Source organism: Podarcis melisellensis, assembly GCF_964234715.1.
Source record: "Podarcis melisellensis genome assembly, chromosome: 8".
Taxonomy (NCBI): Eukaryota; Metazoa; Chordata; class Lepidosauria; order Squamata; family Lacertidae; genus Podarcis; species Podarcis melisellensis.
Genome location: NC_138540.1, coordinates 54751199 through 54763013, shown reverse-complemented (window position 1 = coordinate 54763013; position 11815 = coordinate 54751199). Strand labels below are relative to the sequence as shown.

Here is an 11815-nt window from a genome sequence, read left to right as displayed (position 1 = left end):
AGCATCTCCAGGTCGGGTGGGAACATCCCCAGTTTGAAACCCTGGAGAGCTGCTGCCAGTCAGTGGACAATATGGAGGCAGGTGCTCCAAAGGTCTGTCTCAGTGAGATTCCTATACAGTGGTACCTCAGTTTAAGAACTTAATTCGTTCCGGAGGTCCGTTCTTAACCTGAAGTACCACTTTAGCTAATGGGACTCCCACTGCCACCACGTTGCTGCCATGTGATTTCTGTTCTCATGCTGAAGCAAAGTTCTTAACCTGAGGTACTCTTTCTGGGTTAGTGGAATCTGTAACCTGAAGCATCTGTAACCCGAGGTACCACTGTAATGCTGTAGCATTGGGGACTGCAAAATGATTCTTCTGGTGTGAACAGACTTGCTTGTGCATCTTATCTACTGGGTTATAATTCTCCATTGCTACCTGTCCCTGCCCAATGCAACCTGCAAAGGATATGGAAATATCAGGACTATGAAACGCTGCAGTTAAGGCAAGGAGGCTGCTTTTTCTTCTTCTTCTTTACATGATCTGCCAGTGACATTATATAAGAACGTAAGGAGAGCCCTGTTAGGTCAGGCTAAAGGCTCATCTAGTCCAGCATCCTGTTCTCACAGTGGCCAACCAGATGGGAAGCCCACAAGAAGGACCAGAGCACAGCGACATGTTCTCCACTAACTGGCATTATTCAGAGGCATATTGCCTCTAACAGTGGAAGTACAACACAGCTGTAGTGGCTAGTAGCAATTGAGTCTCTGCCTCCACCTCCTACGTGAATGTGTCTAAGCCCCTTTTAAAATCATCCAAGTTGGTGGCCATTGACGCAATATTGTGGGAGTGAATTTTGGAACAGGACTGTGTGGAAAAGTACTTTGGTTCATCTGTCCTGGATCTTCTAACAATCAGCTTCACTGAGTGCAGGATGGTGGGGCAGGGCAGGGAGGTGGGAAGAGAAATCATTACAGAACTTAATAGACTTCCAGATGAAAATTTGTCAGACAGGGTTCGTGATCAGCATCTCCATCCCTCTCCCTGCACATGCTAGCAGGGGTCACGATCCAATGGAATCTGGGAGCTCACTGATGGGTAAGCTCTGTATGCTGCCCATTCTTACCCACTAAATGCCACCCTAAAGCTGGCACCTAAAGCAGCTGCTTCCACCTTCATTGCTGCCTGGGTCCGTGGTTATTCATTTGCAGCGAGGGGCATCCCAGCTGACCTTGGATCCTGCCCTTAGCCCCCACACTTTCGGGGCTGGCAGGAGCCACTCGATGGTGGTGAGAGAAAGTTGCTCTGTTCATGGTCAGAAGTAGCTGCTGTCATTATTATTTCACAACCCCCAGGGCTCAGCTGCATCCTACTACCCCAACGAAAAAGCCTTTGGGGGTGTCCCCTTGGGGGCTGTTATAGTAAGGCAGGCCTTGGTCCACACACACCAACCCAGCTGCATTCACTCAGCCAACAAGAAACAACAAGACACACTGCAAGCAGCACAAACACCTGCAGGCAGATATCACACAGGTCAAGCAACTGTTGTAGTGCAAACACACACACTTGTTCCCAGGGAGAGCGGACCAAGCCAGGACCAGGACCAGGGCAGTGCACAGCCAGCCCTTCCCTGTTTGTCTGTAGGTCTGTGGGTTTGCCTGCTGTGTTCCTATTATGGGAAAGGCTGTAGCTCAGTGGTAGAGCATCTGCTGCGCATGAAGAAGAGCCCAAGTCCTGTCCCTGGCATCTCCAACTGGGAGTACCCTTGTCTGAAAGCTTGGAAAGCTGCTGCCAGTCCTTACAGACAATACTGGCTGACTCTGTATAAGGCTGCATCCAATGTAGTTACACTGCTGGTGAGTTTACTGCCTGGAAAGCGAAGTTGTTTTTCTGTAAAAGGGAGAAGAAAGTCTGTCAACAGGAGCTGCCCGTTCTCAATTTGCTTCCTCCAACTTGCCTCCTTCCATCTCTCTCTCAGCCCCACAAATCTGGCCTCTTCCTTTTGTTTCTGCTGCCTTTGCCTTTTCTTTTCAAGGCAGCTAGTCTTGCCTCCGCCCTTTGGGCTCTTACTCACCAACACGCCCCCCCCCCGGGACAGATCCAGCCTTATTTGGTTTCATAACAATAAATCAAAATTTAGTTAACCGTTAAACTGGGAGGTGGTATTGCGAGGAGAGTTATGTCTGGAATAAAGCACAGCCCATTTGCTGAGGTTTTTCTGCTCCCAGCAAAGACATATTTTTCTGCCCAGGTAACCAGAAACAAACTGCAAATCCACCTGGGATTGCCTTCCTTGGGATTTTAAAATGTTTCTTCCATCAATGCATTCTGGGTTATTTTATTCGGAAACCGAGTGGTGAGCCAGGCAAGCAAGGCTACAGATTTTTATTTTTTTAAAGAACAGAACACAAACAAAACCAGCAACATATAAATGATACCACCTCCCATCAAAATTAATTTCCTCTATGGGGAATTAATAATTCAGTAGTTTCTTATATACTGTGTCCCAGGGGAGATGGGGGTGGGGACTACACTACATTACACACACACACACACACATTTTAAATGTATTTTTTCTTAATAAACAACCACCCCGCTTTGATCAAAGTTAATTTCCCTGGCACATAATACATAAAAACAGTTCAAGCCCTGTTAATATCTTTTTTGTAATAAGCAAGCCTCCCTCTTTTGATCAAAATTCATTAGATCCTGCTGTAGCCAGTGCGTTGGAGAGTGTGATGCTTCACTCTAAACACTGAAATGTAGATGTACAGATAGAATCTGCACATCACTCCGTATGTTAATCCCTCTCTCTTTCTGGATACAGGCAGATGTTTCCTTTGCACCTGCCTAGATGAAGCCTCTTTATAGAGTCACACGGACTCAGAGGACAAACTTTGCCTGCATATTAACTTCTCCCAGCACCCCTCCCCGGAATTAACGCCCCTTTCTAACATCTAGTTAAGTTCTTGGCAACTTTGGGTTGAGCAAGACCTAGTGTGTGTGCAAGCGTCTTCTTGTGTGTGCAAAACTTTAGAAGAGGAGGGGAAATGTTGCGTCTATCTCTCCCCGCCGCTCCCCGCCCCCAAGCAGGGCGCTGTCCGAGGTTCTCCCCGCAGGGAACAAGCCTGCTGCCCCGCGTGCCCTGTTCGTCGGAGGGGCGCGTTGCGCGGCGGATTTCTCCGCACCTGCTCCTCGGAGGGGCGCGGTGGCGGTCGGGCAGCGGGGTGGGGAGTGCAGACTTGCCTTCGTCAGATTTGCATGAAGAAGGCAGGCAAGGAAGTCGCTTTCCAGGCGCGGTGCTGCACCATCGTAACCATCCTGGGCCCCGGAGGACACCGAGCCGCATCCCAAAAGCAGGGGCTTGTATTTTTTTGCGGGGAGGTGGGTCTCAGCTTCAGCCCTATCTTTCCCCTCCCTCTCTCTGGGTGAGGGGGGGGCGGGTTTGGCAGCTTTCCTACCATGTTGCTATGGCGGAGACGAAGAGGAGAGGGGGGAGGAGGAAGCCTCGCCTCGGTTCTGCCCTGCAGGCGGGGGGGAGCATCACTTCGCCGGGAGCCGCGGAGAAGGAGCAAGAGCAGGAGGAGGAGGAGACGGGGCGGGCGCAAAGGAGGCGGCGGCGGCGCCGAGGAAGGGAGGGACGGCGGGCAGCCCAACCCAGCTTGGGCTCCGCTCCGTTCCATGCGCGCCCGGGTCTCCCGCGGAGTTTCCCCACTCGCCGAGCACCCGGAGGCCGGGCAAGGAGGAGGAGGAGGAGGAGGGAAAGCAACGCGCTGCCCGACGGAGCCAGACCAGGTTGTTGCTGCTGCTCCGCGAAGACGCCCGGGCGCTCGCCGGAGATGCGCGGTTGAGCGCGGGGCTTGCGCGAACAGCGGAGGCGCACAGCTCAGGTCAGTGGCAGGTCCGGGTCGCGGGGCTTTGGGTGCATGGAGGCGCACGCGGTCTTCGAGGCAAGTACCGCGGAGTGTCGTGGATCTTGGTTCCGGGAAGCGCGCAGTCGGGCGGGCAGGCAGACGCGCAAGCCTGCCTATACGAGGTATACTTCTCTCTCTCTCTCTCTCTCTCTCTCTCTCTCTCTCTCTCTCTCTCTCTCTCTCTCTCTCTCTCTCTCTCTCTCTCTCTCTCTCCTCTCAGGATAAGGCTGCGAGCCGGTACCCACTTACTTGGGAGCAAGCCCTTTTGAATTCAGCAGGTTGCGTTAAGAGCCCCGTGGGTTTTACTCCCGCGTAAACCACACGTAAGATCCAGCCGGGAAAGGAGAGGTAACGGGACTCATGCTTAGGAGCGAGTCGCGCCACCTGACGCCGGGATTTGGTGTGGGGGGAGCAACTCTGTACGAGTCCAAAGGCTTGATTCTTCTTTACCCTCTCCCTCTTCTTATTTCTTCCCTGCCCTCAGGGGCTTCTTGGCTCGCGGCGGGGCGGGCGGGGAGAAGTTTCTGCAGCTAACGCCTGTGCTTCTAGGGCTGCCCCGCGGCTCCCTCGCGCAACTATTTTTTGCTGGAAGGCAGAACCGCGCGAAGTGCGCGCAAGGCGTTTTTTGCGCTTGGGCGCCTTGCTTGTTTGTGTGTGTGCCGGGGGGGTGTCTCCGGGCCGGGAGGTGTGTGTTTCCTACATGCATTTCTGTCGTAAGTTCTGTGCGGGGTGAGGGCAGGTTGCACCAAGCGTTGAAAGGAGCTGGACGGGGCAAGGAATTTGTTTGAAAAGAAAGTTTGCAACGGGAGCTGGGAAGGTCAGAGTGCCATCTACGCATGCTCAGGGACTTTGCGACCATAAATGTTGGTGATCGCTTTATCTCGAGATGTACCGAGCCACTAGCTCAGAAGGGTCCGATCCATGCCTGCCGGGTGCACGAGTCTGTGGTGGGGAGGAGCTGGTGTTCGGCAACCCGAAAATCTGTAAAATGGGGATGTTCCTTGATGTCTCCAGGAAATATCCAGGCCTTGGATGAATATTCCTATCCAGCGTCTGAGGGGAAGGCTCCCATTCCGGAGTGTTTTCTCATAGGATGGAAATTCATTCCCACCGCCCAAAGGGAGGACGCAATGCACTCTGATGCTCCCCAGTACACAGATTTTGGAGGGTCTCTTCAAAAGTGCTTATGTCCAACCAACAGGATACTTGGCACCTGTATAATAATTACAGGTAGCTATTTTGCTTCGTTGTGGAAAGGGTTGAAAAGATGGGGGCAAAAGTTTATTAGGAACAATAAAAATGTGACAAAGTAATGGCATTTATGTATTGCACTTTAGAATGTACAGCGACTGTGATCTTGTCATCCTTACAACAATCCTGTTAGGTAGGTCAATGTCATTAACCCCATGCTGCAGATGAGGATGGCTGGTCCCAAGTTGGTGCTCTCCAGATGTTTGAAACCACAACTCCCATCAGCCCCCAGGCAGCATTGTCCTGTTAACTGGAAGCTGCAGTTACAGACATCTGGAGGTTGAGGAAGGTTGAACTAGTGAATTCTTGATGGAGAGTAAAGATTTGAAGCATGCGCTCTTCCCCGATTCATCCCGCTACTTTGCATATATAGGACCTGCCAGCTAACAGCTGGATCCTAGCTGCATTTACTTAGAAGTAAAGCTAGCTGTATCCCAGCACACATGCCATCTCCATGGCTGAGCTTTTCATTCCTAGCCTGTAACCATTCTGAATAAGACATTACATTGCAACTGTCAGCCTTTTGAAATTCACAGCGTGCTTCAATGCAAGGATTCAAAATATCTGGGTTCCTGTAAGATGCTTTTTGCAAAAGGGGTATGTCAGAACTTTTAAGGGGTCAGGGCACAACTGGATGGGTGCTGTATCTCCACCAAACCCAGGGAAATGAATGGGAGATGGGCACAGTGCTTTTGCATAGCTTTCACTTATTTCCATAGGGCTGGCATGGGAGAACTTGGGGGCGGGGGGAGCCTCACCTGACTTTATCCTTCCTTTTAAAGTAACTTCCCTGAATGTGTATTTGCACACTGCAGCCTCTCCTATCCTATAGGTAGATTCCCCCCCCCCATGAAAAATATGGGCCTAAATCAATACACATTATTTGCAAATACATGTCCCTGAATCCCAGCTGACCTTTCTTCCCTTTTTCCCTCCAAGAAAAGTTGCTTTAGGATGGGGCAATTTAGAGGAAAGGGTTGAGGGAAGGGTTGCTCAAACCCTTTCCCCCACCTCTCTGCTTTGGGTGCAAACAATGTCTTTGGTCTGCATGTAGACTTGGAAAAGAGATGAGGTGGGGAAAGGGTTATAGTGTTCCCTCCTTTTGATGCCTCCACACTCCAAAAAATTTTGTGTGTGCATTTCATAAGGAGCTCGCTTTCCACTGGCTAACTAGAGGAGAGTTCAGCAGGTTGATTTCAGGAATGTATCTCACCACTGGAAGCTCAAAGCACATAAATCGTCTCTTTTGAGAACAAAATAGTGTAAGAATTTTTTATATGATCTGGGTACATTTATGAAAGGTATTGTGGAGCAAAATGTACCCGGCGTCCAGCCCGGGTGTGCTGCTGGAGCGGATAAGAGTTGCAATGTATTTATTTATTTAATTGAGTCTATATCCCTCCTTTTCCTCCCAGGAACTCAAGGCGGCACACACAATTCTTGCTCTCCCTGCTTACCGTTAATCCCCACAACAACCCTGTGAGGTAGGTTAGGCTGAGAGTGAGTGACTAGCTCAAAGTCATCCAGTGAGCTTCATGGCTGAGTGGGGGTTTGACGCCTAGTCTCCTGGGTCCTGGACTGGTGTTCAGTCCAAAACAGCTGGAGGACACCAGGTTGAGGAAGGCTGTGATAGACTGACAAGTTAGGGCATGGTGTTGGAGCAACAAGCATTGTTGGTCCAATAATTTTAGCAGCTTGGAGTATAGCTGAAATATCCCCCCCCCCACATCCCATAAAGCCCATACTTAAAACAGTCTTGCTGCATCATTCAGACTCCTGTCCTTGCCTTCAGCTATCTCACCATGTCCTCACCCATTGCAGCCTTCGCCCTAAAAGATGGCTAGGCTGGCCCTAACCACAGCATTTCTTGTGAGTGGAACTTGAGTGCTTTTATTTGGGGCGCTCTTCTGTTTCTTTGGTGACCACATGTAAGGCAAGGATGGGCAAAAAGTTAAAGTCCTACTTAATTCACTCTTCCAGAAATAAAAAATAAAAAATGCAGCCATCCTTTGAAACTCACACTCCTCTAAACTTCACAATGCAGTTCTTCAGTCCCCCAAAATGTGTATTGTAGTGAAAAGTACGCACAAAAATGCATGAATTAGTGAAAAAAATAACGAATAATGGGCAATGGATTACGGGAAGAAATCACTGCAAAAATGTGTGCATTAGACAAAATTACATACACCTGTCTGTTTATATTAGGAAAAACCCACACTTAAATCCTGACGAATCTTCATGAGATGATGATGATTTAATTGCAAACTGCTGCAAAATGTGGAGAACTGAATTTAAGATTGGGGAAAAGAATGAAAAATGGAAAGAATCAAAACGGACAAATCCTAAAATGCTGGTGAATTTTTATGAAGGCTTAAAATGAATATAACAAATAGATGCAGAAACAGGGCAAACTGAACTGAAGACAGAAAATGAGATGTCCTAATGGACATGTCTGCCTACCCCTCAGGGAAGCCTGCCTCAGCTCTATGTTCAATATGCAGAGGGGCAGCTCAAGTGTATGGAAAAGGCTCGCCTCATAAAAGGGAGCATTACTGCAGTGTTACCCTTTGTACACCAGAGCCCGCTTGCATCTGATGCATGAAGTTACATCAGTTTTGTTTTTTAGATCTGTGGGGTTTTTAGAGGCTTTTATTGATCGTGCTTATTGTAATTGGTTTTAGCATTTCTAATGTATCTGGGAGGCAGTAGAGGACAGAGGTGCCTGGCGTTCTCTGGTCCATGGGGTCACGAAGAGTCGGACACGACTAAACGACTAAACAACAACAACAACAAAAATGTATCTGTAACTTGCTTTGACTCATTTCCATGAGTCAAGGTATACACACACAGTTTTGAATAAAAAATATTGTTGTATTTCATTAAAGAAAAAAATCCAATCGTTTACTATCAGGGTGCACTGATTTCATCAACATGATGTTTTTCTCCCTAGAGATATCCAGGGATGCAGATGGATAGTGGGCAAACTGAGCAGATAATCAAAAAAGTAGGATGGTGCTTGTTCCTCAAGTGTCTTGGTGGAGAAATTCTGTAATTGATACTTAGGGTTAGTTGAACATCTCCTAAGAGCTTCCTAGCCTGAGTCATGTGGATTCTGTCTCATCTAATCTCCCTAGTTGCATGTTTACATGGGCCCCTCGCACTTATGTCTCGTTTGTTCATTTTGTCATGCCAATTAATTCTACTATGTACATTTGACATCTCTCCTGTCTTTTATCCAGCGTGAACAGTGCTTGTGCATGACACAGATAATAGAGCAGATGCATAGCTTTGTTGCAACCTAAGATGAGAGCGCTGCACTGATCCAGCATCAAAAACAAGAGCAGTTGTGTCCAAAGGATGGTGCAAAATATAAAATCCGTAGGCATGCCACCCGTAGGCATTCCCTCCATAATACGCACAGACATTTCCCCTTACTTTTTAGGAGGAAAAAAGTGAGTGTTATGGTGCAAAAAATACGGTATTTATTTATTAGAAAGCCCAGTATGGTTCAAATAATGTGGCTCTGTCTCAGACATTTCCTTTCTTTCACCCTAAAAACATCTTCACTCAAACACTGTAAAGTTTTCTATATGTAAAAAAATACTACAATGGTACCTTGGTTTAAGAACTTAATTCGTTCTGGAGGTCCTTTCTTAACCTGAAATTGTTCTTAACCTGAGACACCACTTTAGCTAATGGGGCCTCCTGCTGCTGCCGCACCACCTCCACGCAATTTCTGTTCTCATCCTGAAGCAAAGTTCTTAACCCGAGGTAATATTTCTGGGTAAGCAGAGTCTGTAACCTGAAGCGTCTGTAACCTGAGGTACCACTGTACTCTTTTTCTCTAGCAGGGACAACCGATGTAGCCCTCTGCATATGTTGTTAGAGTACAACCAGCACAGCCCATTGTCAGGGAGGAGGATGGGAGCTGTAGTTCAGTAGTGTCAGGAGGTGGAGACAGCAGCGTAGCTAGCCGCTCGGGTGCATGGTGTGGCGCGTGCATCACGGGGCGAGCTGCCCATGGGGGCGGGGTGAGCCAAGGCTGCGTGGAGCCTCTCCACAGCCTCCTCCTCAGCTGTTGGGCAGCTGAGGTGGTGGTCAGACTCAAGCCCTGCACTGCTGGAAAAAGCAGCGTGGAGCTTGCAGGTAGTCTGCCCACCGCCTCCCCCTCAGGAGAGACGCATGGCTCAGGCATGCTGCAGGCCCTGTGGTGTGGTGCCTGATGCCCCCCGCGTCACCTAGCTACCAGTGGCATAGGAAGGGGGGTGCGGGGGTTGCAGGAGTTATTTTTTCAAAAAAAGTGTCGTGAGTCCATTTTCAAATAAAACACACACACATATTTTTGCCATTTTGTCACCTCCCTCAGTAATGACACCTGGGGCAGCCTGCATCCACTGCACTCCCCCCTCCTATGCCACTAGGTGGAGGAGGCACTTTGGCTACACCCATGAGGCTTGGTGAGGTAGCTACCTCAGACTGGGGACAGCTGAGAGGAACAGCAGAAGACTGTGTCGCTTGCCGCCTCTTGCCTTTGCTGCTGTTGCCGCCTCTTCCTCTTCTGGCCACTATCACCTCTGGCTTCCTTTTTTCTCCCTCACCACATTCATCAAACCAGGCCTTCCTCAGGCCACTTCCAGCCACCTCAGCCAGAGGAGATGTATGTGGTGGGGAGGGGTGGGTGTTATTTTCTGTTTCACCTCAAGTGGCAAAACGCCCTGGTTGGCTTTTCCTGTTCTGTTGCATCTTTGGATAGAACTCCTCTTCTTGGTATTGTGATAGATGGTGGCAATGGATTAGTTTGAAATGTGTGGCATTTGGATTATGAGGGAAGTCATGAGTGGGATCTGCAATGGGACGTTGCAGTGCAACCCCCCTCCTACAAGGCACTTGCATCCAGCCACTCTTTCCCTTGCCCCAAATTCTATTTTCCTTTCCCAACTGCCATTCTACATCCCATGGCATTCCACACTCTCTTCCTCCCATCCGCTACATGGCTACTTTTAAAGTGTACTGCTGAAAGAGGCCGATGGGGTCAGAGGGTTGCCATACAGGGGCATCTCTCTGCTTTCCTTTAATGCCACCTTAAAGGCATGCCCCAATAGGAATCCTTATTTAAAGGGCAGGTATAAGTAACACAGGTCTAGCAAAGGACTTTTAATAGTGCTGTGCTCTTTTTATTATTTGTATCTTAATAAATATGCTTTTATATTGTTTTAATCTGGAGTTTAATTACTTTTGAACAATTATAAATATGGAAAACGGTGAGGCAGTTCCCAGGGGCAATGTGAGGCAATGTGTTTTTTGAGGGGGCTGAGCCCCCTCAATATTCAGGGTCTGCCCTTGCCTCCTCGCAGCATTGTACACACGTGAGGGCATCGCATGATGTCATACGCAGGACGTAATGACGTCACATGGCATTGCACACTCCCCCACCCCCAATTCTATTAAGAAGGTGGTGCCTCAGTATGGAACGCTGCATTATGGGGTGGGTGGGATTTCAGGGGCTTTTGGATACACTTTCTCTTTTTAGTTTGCTCTGAAACAATAGAGTCGCACTGACTTCCTGTTTCAGGGTGAAAGAGGCTATTGACTAGATGCACAGTAAATTTTTGTTTAACAGTTTCCCGAACTTCTGAGAGCCAAGGCAAAGCTTTCCTACCTGCTTTGAATAATAAAAAAATGGGGATGGGAAGGAGCCCATTGTTGCAGGGCCAAGGCTTTGCTTTAATTGTTAGCTGTGATTCAGTCAGACACAGTGGGCAGCCTCCTCTAAGGCAGACCCTCTAAGTGTCCCTATTTTCCAGGGACAGTCCCGGATTTACAGAATCCACTTTCTGTTTTGATCCTGGAATGACCCACTTTTCCTTAGGATGTCCCTATTTTCATCAGGGAAATATTGGATGGTGTGGTAAGACATCTCTATTTTTATTAGAGATATGTTAGTGGAAATGGAGTTCTCTGACCCCCAAGCCTTCTGAAGGCAGCCCTGTATAGGGAGGTTTTTTAAATGTTTAATTTGTTAATATGTTTCTATATATGCTGGAATACCCCACCCATCTGACTGGGGAAACCAAGTCAAATGGGTGGGGTATTATTATTAATAATAATAATAAAATTGGATAGGACATTCCTATTTTCATAGGAGAAATGTTGGAAGGTATGCTAAGGGCAGGTACTCAATCAGCCGGGTCTTTGCAACAGGGCCAACTGAATGATACAACCACAAAGATTTTAGCAGGGCTGCCTGCCCTGGGAGAAGGCTGGCTGGAAGGAATCCAGGCCAGAATTGGGTCTTTGTTCAAAGAGGCAGTGTGCCAGTTCGGGTGTGCGTGTGGTGCTCTGGGCTCGCGGGACCATTTAATTATTTAATCTCTTGATTTCTCATGGCACACCGGCCATTCTCTCATGCCACGCTAGAGTATGCACTCGCTAGCACGCAGCCGGGGGAATCACTGACCTAAGCAAAGCTCTCCTAAATTAGAACAGTCCTGGCCAAATCCTTGTTATTTATTGGTGGCGCTGCCATTTGATGAAAGGATCTCATTTTGTTCGACAACCACCTTCTCATCAATTCCCTTCATGTCTGTGGGATTTGCTCTTTATTCCAGGAGAAGGCCTTGAAAAGCTCTCTGTGCTGGAGAATAAGCTCTTTGGAATTCATGGGTTTC

At 48.4% G+C, this 11815-nt stretch overlaps 1 protein-coding gene and 1 long non-coding RNA gene across 2 annotated transcripts in view; both read left to right on the top strand.

Moving 5' to 3' along the window:
- The first annotated feature begins 3075 nt into the window (after positions 1–3075).
- The window catches only part of CHST8 (carbohydrate sulfotransferase 8), a 243811-nt gene continuing 235071 nt past the window's right edge, over positions 3076–11815 (top strand). The window contains exon 1 of the mRNA XM_081922792.1: positions 3076–3872. The gene's annotated coding sequence lies outside the window, so the exon portion shown is untranslated. The remainder of the gene's footprint in view (positions 3873–11815) is intronic.
- LOC309375410 lies at positions 5685–8497 on the top strand. The gene is made up of 3 exons (XR_014170917.1): positions 5685–5744; positions 6563–6631; positions 8387–8497. It is a non-coding gene; the product is annotated as an uncharacterized lncRNA (long non-coding RNA).